Genomic DNA, 12,303 nt, shown 5'->3' with positions numbered 1-12,303 from the left:
TCTTTGATTTTGGTTTCTCATAGGAGGTGGGGTGTATGTTGTTTGAGGGTTTTAAACATTTTGGCTTTTGTATGAGAGATTTGGATGGAATTTGGTGTTTTCATTGTAATAGTTGGAATAAGGGGTACCACTCTTGTATGCTTGGAAAGCATTCACTTGTTCATTTGTTCCCCTACATTCACTTTGGTCATGTCCCAAAGTTCCACAATTCTCACATATCCCACTTGGGATTGATGAAGATGCCGTCATGGCATTAACATGATGCTTTGGTGATTTTGAGGCTTCTTCAAGTCTGGCCATAGCCTTTTCAAACTTCAAATTGATGGTATCAATGTGAGCACTAAGTTGAGCACCCAATTGAGTAATGGAGTCAACTTCATGCTTTCCTCCTCCAGTAGCCTTGTGAGGTCTACTATATTGTGAGTTATGGACCGCTATTTCCTCAATTTTATTCCAAGTTTGATTGTCATCAACTTCGGTGAACATTCCATTTGATCCCATGTTAAGAATGTTCCTTGAATCTTCATAAAGACCGTTCCAAAATTGTTGTACCAAGAACCACTCGCTAAGTCCATGGTGAGGACATGCGCGACAAATTCCTTTGAACCGCTCCCAAGCTTCATACAAAGATTCTTCATCCCTTTGCTTAAAACCCGTAATTTGAGCTCTTAGCATGTTAGTCTTTTCCGGTGGATAGAACTTTTTGTAGAAAGCTAGAGCCAACTTCTTCCAAGAATCAATTCCGAGAGTAGCCTTATCAAGGCCTTTCAACCATTGTTTCGCGGTGCCAATTAGAGAAAAAGGAAATAAGACCCATCGAATTTGGTCTTGAGTTACACCGGTTTGAGAAATCGCATCACAATAGTCGCAAAAGGTTTCCATATGAGAGTGAGGGTCTTCACTAGGCATCCCCCCAAATTGGCTTCTTTCGACTAATTGGATAAATGCGGATTTGGCAATAAAATTTCCGGTTAGATGTTGTGGTGTGGGAGTATCATTGGGTAGGTTCTCCTCGGTGGGTACGGAATGTGATGAAAACTTAGGCATTGTGGGTTGATTTTGTGTTGGATTTTGTGTTGGGTTCTCCTCACCTTCTCTTGCAAAAGGGTTGATGAACTCAATAGTTGGTTGAATATCTACAACCTCACCAATACCTCTCAAAGTTCTCCTAGCAAGTCTTCTATTGGTTGTCAAAGTTCTTTCAATTTCGTGATCAAAAGGTAACAAGTCACCTTGTGACCTTCTAGACATGCAAAATATCAAACAACTCGAAAATAATTAGAACAAACCTTGAGGAGTTTTACTTCCCCAAGGCAAAGAAAGACACAACTAATAACAATATAAGAAAATCTAAATCAAGTTAACACCGTCCCCGGCTACGGCGCCATTTTTGGTCGTGATTACTTAATCTTTCGGTAACTTGTCGTTAGGAGCACCTAGACCAAAACACAATTTATAACTTCACAAACAACTCTACAATTAGTAAAGAGGCAAGTAAAGGTCGGATCCCAAGGGACGGGAATTGAGATGAGATTTCTATTGTAACTAGCGGTGTCTTAGGGGTGTCACAATTGGGGTTTGATGTAGAAGGTCACTAAACTAAATAGCAATGAAAGTAAACAAGCAAGATGAATTAAATGGGATGTAAACAATTGATAAAAAGCACTAGGGTGTCATGGGGTCATAGGGGATTCATGGGAATTGATCATACAAACATATTCTCAAGTTATAAGCAAGCAATTATTGTTGTGATGGATTGAGTTGGTTTATATCTTACAATCCTAGGAAAGTTTGGGTCCCGGAGCCGAATCGATTAGATTGTACAACACCTACAAGTCGAATTAATCTTTCCTACTCAACAACATGCATGGTCTAATGAGACTCGAGTTGGTTTATGTCTTACAAGTCTCATTGAAAACATAGGTGATGGGTAAAAAATGCAAGGATTCATAGGCTCGGATTTCATCAAACATAACATGTGCATGAGTTGAGATCATAACAAGCAAGCAAATAAACTATGAAAGCATATTAATTTAAGCATGAATCATTCCCCATGTTGGTTTCCCCTAATTACCCATTAACCCTAGCTAAGGAAACTACTCACTCATTATCATGTTGAACATGCTAGCAAGGTTGTCAATCATACCAACAAAGTGAAACATGATGAATAAATGAAAGTAATTAACAATAATTAAAAAGGGATTAAGAGAATTATACCTACTAATGATTCCAAATAAAGCAAAGAATAAAAGAAGTACTTGATGCTTGATTGAGAGGTTGTCAATCTCCCAATAATAACCCAAATAATCTTCAATTACCCAAAATAAAGGATGAACAAGAGAGAGATTAAGGAAATAAAACTTGTATTAAAACTTGATTAAATGTTGATTAAAAGATTAAAGAGAGATTTGATTGATATTAACTACACTAAAGATTGCTAAGAAGAACATATCTTCTAATTAGACTAATGGGGTATTTATAGTGGGGATTAGGTGTGTGAATTAGGGTTAACTAAGGGCTTAAATGACGATTAAGTCTCTACTTAAGGAAACGCCGGTCTTTTTGGAAAGACTCCGGTCTCTAGGGAGACTCCGGTCTCTAGAAAAAGATGTGCATCCTTCCTTGAAGCTTGAGAAGACGAAATGGATCTGCCTGGGAATCCGAGCGTCTTTAGCACGGGACGGGCGGATTCGTTGGTTTCTGCCCGGGCGTCTTGGGGTGAAGATGGGCGTGTTCTGAAGCTGCTGCCCGGGTGTCTTGGGGTGAAGACGCACGGATTGTGGTGGTGGAGACGGGCGTCTTCTGGGGAAGATGCACGGATTGCTGGGCAGTCTCGTTTCTTCTTCTTTTCTTCCTTTTTCTTCATAAGATCCTTGGGGATTTCCTCGGGGATGCAAGGATCCTTTCTCATCATTCCCCATCTACTATAGTATGTACAAAGGCCTTCTAATCTTGTCTCTCCTTGATGCTTGGTCATTGAATTCAATCAATTTAGTCTCGTTTTGCCATGAAAATGCAAGGTTTGCAGTCCTTTCCTAACAAGGGATCAAAACCTCAAAGAATATGCAAAACAAAGAACTAAAGACAATAAATGACCCAAATATGCACTAAAAAGCATGGGAACAAGGCTAATTCGGGGACTAAATATGCTCTAATTATGGTCACATCACTCTGGCTCGAAAGTACTCAAGTCTTCCTTTCGTGATTTTCTCTACAGACGGAGTCTATGCCTGAATAATCTCTCTGGTTCTGAATCAGCTGAAACTAACTCAAAACTGTCTGACCTAGGCATAAACAACACTGAAAGGAAATAATTAAGAACTGCCTCAAGGAATAAAAAAAAATTCCCTGAGACGGATAAAATAAACGAAACGAAAACAGATAGGGCAATTGCCTCCCCGGCAACGGCGCCAAAATTTGACACGTCGTCGTGTGTACTGTCAAAAATAAACTAACTAAACTAACTATATAGCTAGGAAAGTCAGGTCGATCTCCTCAGGAAGGCAAGATATATGTAGAAGCCCGTCTATTTGGTCACAAATGGGGGCGGGGGGTTGTTTGAATTGTTTTCTAAACTACAAAGCGTATAAGGAAGAGAAATAGAGACAAGAGCAGTAAAAGCAAGAAAATAGGATTAAACTATCAGATAGAGAGGGAAATGTCAGGATTTCTGTTCACTACGGTAGTCCAGTGACTCAGCTGTAAACAACTCAGACGAAATAATGTAAGACGGATGTGGAAAGGTCCTTTCGGTCCACTTTCTATCCTAAAATACCACTAACTTAACTTTCATTCTCGCTGGGGGTAGTCATCTGTTCATAGCAGGCCTATTTAGTCCAATCTTTCGATCTAGGATTAATTTTAGCCAGATTAAAGAGATAACTCAGAAGCGTGCACTCAACTAAGTCGATAAATACAATTAAATTACTATGGTGACAGAATCTCACAATTAATTCATCTGTTTCATTTACTACATCGTCACATTCCTACCGCAGATCCCCTAATCCCAACATGAAAGGGGTTTAGCTACTCATGACGCTAATTAAACTATCAATACTAACAGCAGATAAATTACCAGTATTCAACATATTAAAAGTATAACTAAATTGCATAAAGAGTAAATTAGGGCAAGGAATAAATGAAGTAAAATAAATGATTAAAGCAACAACGATTAATTATTATTAAGAGAAGAGGAAGGAATTACAATCGTGCGAATTCCGGCGTAAAGAACAATCGAATTCGAGTAAAAATAATCCCAAAGTAAGGTTACAGTGAAGAGCAAAAAGCAACGCAGTAAAGTTTGACAGTAGGAAAATTAGATAATGAAAAGATAGATCCTAATGACCTAATAAAGCGTGCTTAAATAGAAAAGTAAATAAGTTTAACGAAATAAAACACTCACGGGCTAATTTAAAGCCCATAACAGCGAAACCACTCGATCGAGTGGAATAAAACCACTCGATCGAGCAAAACCTCAGCATAATCTACTCGATCGAGTAGATAGTTACTCGATCGAGTAACCTCTCTTTCAGCAACTTCTGGATCGAGTAGAAAACTACTCGATCGACCAACAGGGGACGTAAAAACCACTTGATCGAGTGGTAAACCTGCTCAATCGAGTCCTTTGTCTTCAAATCAGCTCAAGTCCATGCCTGACTGCCTCGTAAACCGTGCCTGGACGCTTCCCAATGCAGTATCTCACTCTGGAAAATCCCGTCTCCTCTAAATGCATGCAAACAGGACGAAAAAGAGAACGATTCCACTACTTTCGCGTTCATTTCTACAAAATGGACAAAACGAACCAAAGTAGCCAATTCGGGGCAAAATACCATAAAAACAGTATAAACATGCATGGAAATACGTGCTGAAATAGGCTAAAAAGACTATATATTAGGCACGTATCAATGATCGACTGTGGGAAATTGCCTGAAATATCAGGCTTATTTCTAGCGATTGTCTGGTAATGACTTCCAACCAGGTTGACGTTGATAGGCTTGGCTAGGGAGCAACAAACTCCAACTTGTTGGGGGGGTCCTAAACGAACTCCGTGGGGATACATCATCTAAGCAAGGCTCTCTGGGAAAACCATTTAGGGAGAGCGCTGCGTCAGGATCATGAATGATGTTGCGGGGTTCTTTGAAAGACCTGTGTGAATTCCATTTGAAAATCGGCACTCGCCGGGGAGTTAGAAACTTCTCAGGACTCGCCGGGGATATGAGTTGCCGCTCATTGGGAGGTAGCGTATGCCAAGTAATCGAAGCGGTTAAAGCCCTTGGACTTTACGGGTCGACGTTTGTTGGGAAGAACCCAGTACCCAGCTGGAGTGCGTTTTTCTTCTCGATATTATCTGCATGGTTAGTGACCACACAAATCCGCAGTCGCATAGACAAGCACGTAGGCATGTAGGCATATAAGCACGTAAGCACATAAGCATGTGAGCAATTAGCATATAAGCAACTGGCATGTAATATCTCACGTGAGGTGAGATAGGCGTTTCGAAAGTTGCGAAGCTTAAAATTGAGTCTTATTGCTCGTAAATCCGTGATTTTATAGATTCGAGACACGTGACCGTTGCGAAATTGACTCACACGGATGCATATAGACAGACTGACAAACAGACGGTCGTGATCGTGATACAAACTCAGTATCGACACGACACGGGGGTGACTCTAACAGACTTTGCACATGTAAGTGCAACTCTTAGCCAAGAAAGGGCGACAACGCGCATCAGATCCTTGGAGTAGAAGGTCCGCTCGGCTGGGGAACACGAATTTATTATCTTCTCCAGACATCTCTTCCTCTGTTTGCTTGTTTGAGATCCCTTCTCAAGTTTTGATGATTCGGTGATCGGATCAAAGACCTTGTTATCGTCTGAACCGAGCTCTAGGCTAAAGGTGGTTTATTTTGGACATTAGTTGAGACTTAAAAGATGTTTGAGGATAAAAGACGGGTGGCGTCTCGAAAGAGAAGTTCCAAGAGTGAGAAGATGAGAATTTAGCAAAAGGATGAATGCGTGACGTCTTAAGGAAGAAGCCCCTAGTAAAGAGGTATAATATTAATTTTCGTAGCTGGGTGGGCTGTTTTTGAGGATTGATGTTGATGATTGAGATTAAAAGGGGTATGCGGTTGTGTCCTTGTTGAGGGACTGTCTACGTATTCGCGTATTTGCGAAATCAAACCAGATCGTAGTTCTGGGTGTGAAATAGGTTGCAAATTGAAGGTGTGAAAATTGAATGTGTGTGGGCGTGTGGTTGTGTCCTTGTAATAGGACTGCCTACGTATTCGCGTGTATGCGAAATCAACCCAGATCGTAGTTCTGAGTGTGTGTTGATAATTGATTTTGAGATATATGGTTGCATCCTTGAAGGTCACGACGATAAATGCCGTTTGGTGACTCGAAAATTGATTTGAGAGAATTCTCCTCGATTATGAGTCGAAGAAATATAGATTGTGAAAATGTTCCTTAACATGTGAGCACACTAAAAAGTGGATCCTAAGGATAGATTGGGTATATCCCGTTCTCGGTAGCAAAGCATTCGAGGACTCCGTATCTGGGTCAGGGTAAAAATGGCTTCGACATTATGGAATGTGGAACCTGGTAATAATAGGTTTGTTTGACAGATAAAAATCTAGAGATGAGGGTCACGACCGTAAATTCCGTTTGGTGACTCGAAAGTTGATTGGAGAGAATTCCCTCTTGTTCATGAATCGAAGAGGCAAAGTTTGAAAAATATTTCTTGTTATATGAGCACACTAAAAAGTGGACTCTAAGAATGAAATGCGCATGTCCCGTTCCAGGGAGCAATGTTTTTGAAGACTCCGTATCTGGGTCAGGGTGAACATGGCTTCGACATTATGGAATGTGGAGCCTGGTAATAATAGGTTTGTTTGACAGATGAAAATCTAGAGCTTGTTTTTGTGATGTTTAGGCCAATGGGTTACGACTTGTAATGTGGTGCGGAATGGGGTCTCAAGCTTGACGTGGCCTGAGCACGAAATGGTTGGTAAACAATGTGGGATCAGAATCCCATGTCTGGACCATAAAGGTTAAGGTGTGATATTACGAGCTTGAGGGGAATCCTAAGAAGCCTAGATAGGTTTCCCTGTAGCAGTCTCTAGAAGGACTTAGGGGTGAAGCTTTGTTGGTTTTGTTGTTAGTTGACGAGTCTTGTGCTCGTATTTTAGCTCTTTGACATTAGGTTTTGGTATTTTTCCGTTTTGGTGTTTTGGACAGCGGGCCGCCCACGGGGGCGCTTGGTGAGAAACGAGACAAGCGTTTGCATTTTGTATGGAGTCGCCACCAATTTTTATGGGAAATTGGAACCGTTCGAATACCTCGTGTCACGTCAAGACACAAAGTAGTGACATGAACACTAAGCAATCGTTACCCTTAGCATTCTATGTCTAGAATGACTCTCGTGGATGCCAATGAACATGGGTGCTCACGGAGATCTGGAGTAAGGGGTGAGGGTACGTATTAGGAAGCTCTTTTGATCGAACACCTAATCCCGCCCGCCTCGATAGCGGCCTCTACTAATGATTAGGGAAGTTATTCGTACTTGATATATCGTCGATTATATGCATGCAATGCAACATCTAAGTTTTAATCCTAGCATGTGAAGAATTAATACTAAGTCGGTGAACAATTAATTAGCATACAATTGGGTCGGAGTTGGATTTAACATTCAATTACATGTGAAAACATACAAATGATAAAAGAAATACAATAATTGAAAATTACAACAATGAAAATTACATTAATGAAAATTACATTAATTACATTGGAATAGGCGATTTATGTCGAAAATACCTTTAAAACGGATAGTTGAGAAAAAGAATAAAAGAAAGAATTAAATAAATTAACGAACTGGAATAAGATGGTGATAATACGGATATTAGTTAATTAATACGTAGCCTAATTAATTACGTCAAGGCAGAAAAGGAGTTCAGAGGCAGAACTTATCCTGGAACAGGCGCAGCAGATGCGCCCTCGGAAGAGAGGCGTGCAGCGACGCCGCGTCTTTCCAAGGGTGGTGAGGCCGTGAAGCGAAGCGCAAATCGTTAATTTGAATTGATGAATTTAATGATGGATTGAAATATTTACTCGGATGGAAGTGATTAATAGGTTAATTACATGTGAATGATGGTCATAAAAGCGATAAACATGGATAGGACGAATCGGAAACGGATTATTTACATGAAATTATGATGAAAATATTAATGAGTCCTCTATTGAAATAAGTCAATTAGACTAAATACGACGGATATACAACGAATATGTGACGAACATGCGAATAAATAGATGAAAACTATATCAATGAAGAATTCCAGAAACTTAATATGAACAAATTGAACCTCTAAAATCCGGGTTTGAATTTAATGACGAAAACCCGTAAATATGGATTATTTGGGATTTGAGTCGGATTTATGATGATTAAAACATGCTAATGAATGATGAATTATATGATATAATATACATGTGAATTATCAGTGACGATTATATCAAAGAATTAACGGCCAAACAAATAACAAAATAAGAAGAGGCGAAAATACAGAGGACGACGAAGAAGAAAAGAAGCAAGAACTGCGGCAGCCTCACGAAGAGGCGCAGCAGGTACTGCGCTCCTTCGAAGAGGCGCAGCAGTTGCTGTGTCTTTTCTCGACGTCTGTCTACTGGAAATCCGCGAAAACAGATTTTAACAAAGGGTTTTAGAAATCGATTTTAACGGTATTTTCGACATAAACCTTACAATGATGATACGATAAATAAAATACAATAAATAAATAAGGATTATACACCCTCAGACCTACATGTTGACGAAACGAGATGAACTAAGATATCGATTAGTGAATGCTCGACGTGAATGCAAAGAGAGTGCCCTCGTAAGAGGAAAACGATTGATTAATTAGATTGATTATTATGGAGTTGGTCAAATTGGTCGGTCATGCAACGGAGAGGCTGGTACCCGGAAAGATCCGAGCTTACGTGGTCGGAAGTCCAAGCACGTAGGCGCCAATTAGTAAGAACAAAGTCTAGAATGCAAAGGGAGAAGAGAAGGGCGGACACTCGCGTGAGAAATATGAGGAACGAAGGCTCCTATTTATACTAATCACGTGAAGGAATAGGGTTTCGGAGACTCTTTGGAAGTGAATCTCGGAAAGATATGAAAAAGATACGTAAGACATGCAAAGAAGGGCCTGGGAAAAGGCGCAGCAGCCACTGCGTCTCCTGGAAGAGGCGCAGCACCTGCTGCGTCTATCCCAGGAGGTTTCCTCCTGCTGAAGAAAGATTTCCGCGTTTGAGTTATGGTAGGACGGAAATAATTCGATTATCTTATGAATATTACGGGATATTATTTGCCAAAAGATAAAATTTGTGAAATATGGAATAGAAATATCCGGAACATTCCAGAATATTCTGACTCGGGATTTAACAGTTATCAGAAATGGGAGACGATTTTTGACCCGGACTCCGAATGTACTCTAATTACTGCCAAAACGACCGTATCAGGACGTAGATGACAACTAAGAGGTAGACACTTAATATTTGAGCAATCACTTGACGATAATCTTACGAACTGTCACAAATCGTTCCGCGTATCAAACATGCGGCCCAATCATCACCGGGTGGTTTTGCGGGAGGTGCGAAAAGAGGTATCTCTGAGCCCCCACTTTGACCGAGGCTTGGACAAGGCGAAAGTCAAAGTATAGCCATCAGGTCAATCGAAGATTACAACCCGATGACTATGGCGACGCGAGGCGCTCAAGGGGTCTGAACCAAGGACCTGTCGTCGGGAACATTTTAGAGTCTGTCCACTATCGGGGAGGGTCGTTTAAAGTCCATTAGACTACGTAAGGAAGCTCGCCAGCCATAAGAAGAGACCATACCTGAGACTTCTGGAGAATGACCCCTTGTCGTACTCCGCCGAGAAACAAGAAATATTGAAAGCAGCAGGACGTCGGTAGAAACTGCTGGGGAATCCGCTTGCGTCGGTCTCAAGCGAACTTTGGCAAAACTTGAGGTTGAATCTGCTTGCGTCGGTCTCAAGCGAACTCTTGTTGGGGAATGTGCTGACGATTTAGGGACATCTTGATCGTCGTGAGAAATCTTGAGTGAGCAATACTGCAAAATACTGCTGCGCTGGAGACAAATATTCTGACGACTAGGAACATCTTGATCGTCAGGGGAGAAATCTTGAGTGAGCAATACTGCAAAATACTGCTGCGATGGGGACAAATGAATAATAATATGCAACGATCTCTCTTTGGTGATGAAATGCGGGCCGGAACGAAAGAAAATCGTCGAATGGGCCAAAAGAGTAAAAATAGCATCGAAGAAGAGGCGCACCAAAGATGGGCCCACAAATAACGAACTCATAACGAATTTTTGAAAATCCGTATGGAGGGAACCAAAGGAAGAGGCGCAGCAAGATCTGCATCTCTTGGAAGAGGCGCAGCGCCTGCTGCGTCTTTTCCCCAATTTGGCTTTTCTGCGTAAAAACGCGAAATCAGAGATGTTTGTGTTCATTATTTCGAAACACAATTCTTGCAATTTCTCTCTCAAATCTTCACCATTTCCGCCAAGGTTTGATTCAAAAGCTTGCTTTAAACATGACTAATCGAGGTATGTGTCTTAATCTTGCATTAATCTTCTGCATTTGTCGAATTTTGAGCCGCGAAAATTAGGGTTTTCGACCCTTTTGATCGAAAATTTGGGGCTTTTCCCCCAAATGGATTTGCCTTGCCAAATTGATGCTAGAAATTGATAGTAGGTGATGTTAGGAACATAACCATGTGTTTGCTTCGGATTTTCATCGAGTTTTGGGCCTTTGAATGAATTTTGAGACGGTTTTACAGCTAGACCGTAATTTGCTGCGAAAATAGCCTTAGGAACGCCCATTTGCGATGAAACTTGGTATTTGGGATCCTTGGATGATGGGTAAATTTTCTACCATCTCGGAATTTTGGTTTGTGACAACTTTTTCAGGGCACTTTTCTAGGGCATAATCGCCGTTATAACGAAATGCTGCCGAATTTTCGACTTGAACTAGGAACTAGGCTTTGACTTGGACTTGACTTGACCCAATTTGCCACGTGAGTGATCGGGTTGGTGGGAACATGGCCAAGGATGGCCAGAAAGGGGCAATTTTCAGGGCTTGTCGTCATGTGACGCGGCCTGAATTTGCTTTAACGTTGCAGGTGATGAGGCTTCTACTTCTGGGAGAGCTCCCATGGAGATAGACGCCGCTACTGTTGAGGAGGCTTTATAGCAGGCCTTCACCGCTGCGGTGATGGCTGTTGGAGACGAGACTCACGAGGAGGAGGCCGTCGAGGAGGAGGAGGTCCCGAGACGAGCCAACGTCGGGCGAGGAGGTCGTCAGCTGAGGGGAGCTCCTGCGTGGGCTGAGACCTGGGAGAGTAGGCACCTCGTGTGGGCTGCAGAGGATCACCTGTCCTACAGGACGGTGAAGAGCTTGGTAAATAGGAATTCACTACTCACCACCTGTCCTCTTTCATTCTTTTTGTCCAAATTTCTTTCAAATTTCATTCAAAACCAAAGATAGCTTTGTTTCAAATCATAATAGGAGGCCGGGAACATCAGGTCGTTCTCTGGTTACACGACAGCGATGGAGCACTACGAGCGGCTGTCGGCGGAGGAGAGGGCCATGATCGAGCATGGAGCGTTCGGTCCTCTGGTTCAGGTCTGGAGGGATATCGTGAAGAGGAAGTTGCGGGCCAACCTTAGCCTGGTCCGCGCATTCTTGGATCGATTCTGGGATACGACTTCCACGTTTCACCTACCTTTCGGTGAGGTAGGAGTTACTCTGGAGGATTACGGCATGATTTCTGGTCTGCCGTGCGGGACCGAGGAGATGGTGTGGCCGGAGACTGCCATGAGGGCGGATTCGGCCGAGGCGAGGAGATTGATCGGCTGGAACTTGTCGCCGAAGGTCTGTTGCGATCCGGGTTTGGTACCCAGTACTTACGTCTGAGACTACTTTGCGGGGAAGACCCCGGCGCTGGTGACGATCGATGGGAGGGAGACAGCTCCTCCTCCATGTACAGCTGAGCAGAGGGCTCGTCTGTGGCTTTGGTGGTTCCTGTCTTCGATTTACCTCGGAGACAAGGGCGAGAGGCTATCGACAAAGCTTCTTCCCTTTCTTTCTGACCTGAGTTCCCTAGGGCGTTGGGACTGGGTCACTGCTGGTTTTGCGGTCCTCATCCGCTTTATGAGGGCCATGGTTCGTCCGGAGTTGATGGAGAAGGGGACTTCTCCGGCGCCGTTTTCGGACTCGGATCTTG

The 12,303-nt window shown here is 42.3% G+C and overlaps 1 non-coding gene across 1 annotated transcript; it reads left to right on the top strand.

Annotated features, from left to right (window-relative positions):
* Window positions 1–568: 568 nt before the first annotated feature.
* LOC141650690 (small nucleolar RNA R71) lies at window positions 569–675 on the top strand. The gene has a single exon (XR_012546709.1). It is a non-coding gene; the product is annotated as a small nucleolar RNA R71 (small nucleolar RNA).
* The last annotated feature ends 11,628 nt before the right edge of the window (window positions 676–12,303 follow it).

The sequence above is a fragment of the Silene latifolia genome, chromosome 3 (genome assembly GCF_048544455.1).
Source record: "Silene latifolia isolate original U9 population chromosome 3, ASM4854445v1, whole genome shotgun sequence".
Classification (NCBI taxonomy): domain Eukaryota; kingdom Viridiplantae; phylum Streptophyta; class Magnoliopsida; order Caryophyllales; family Caryophyllaceae; genus Silene; species Silene latifolia.
The sequence above is the reverse complement of the archived record's forward strand: the minus strand, read 5'-3'. Positions and strand labels throughout refer to the sequence as shown.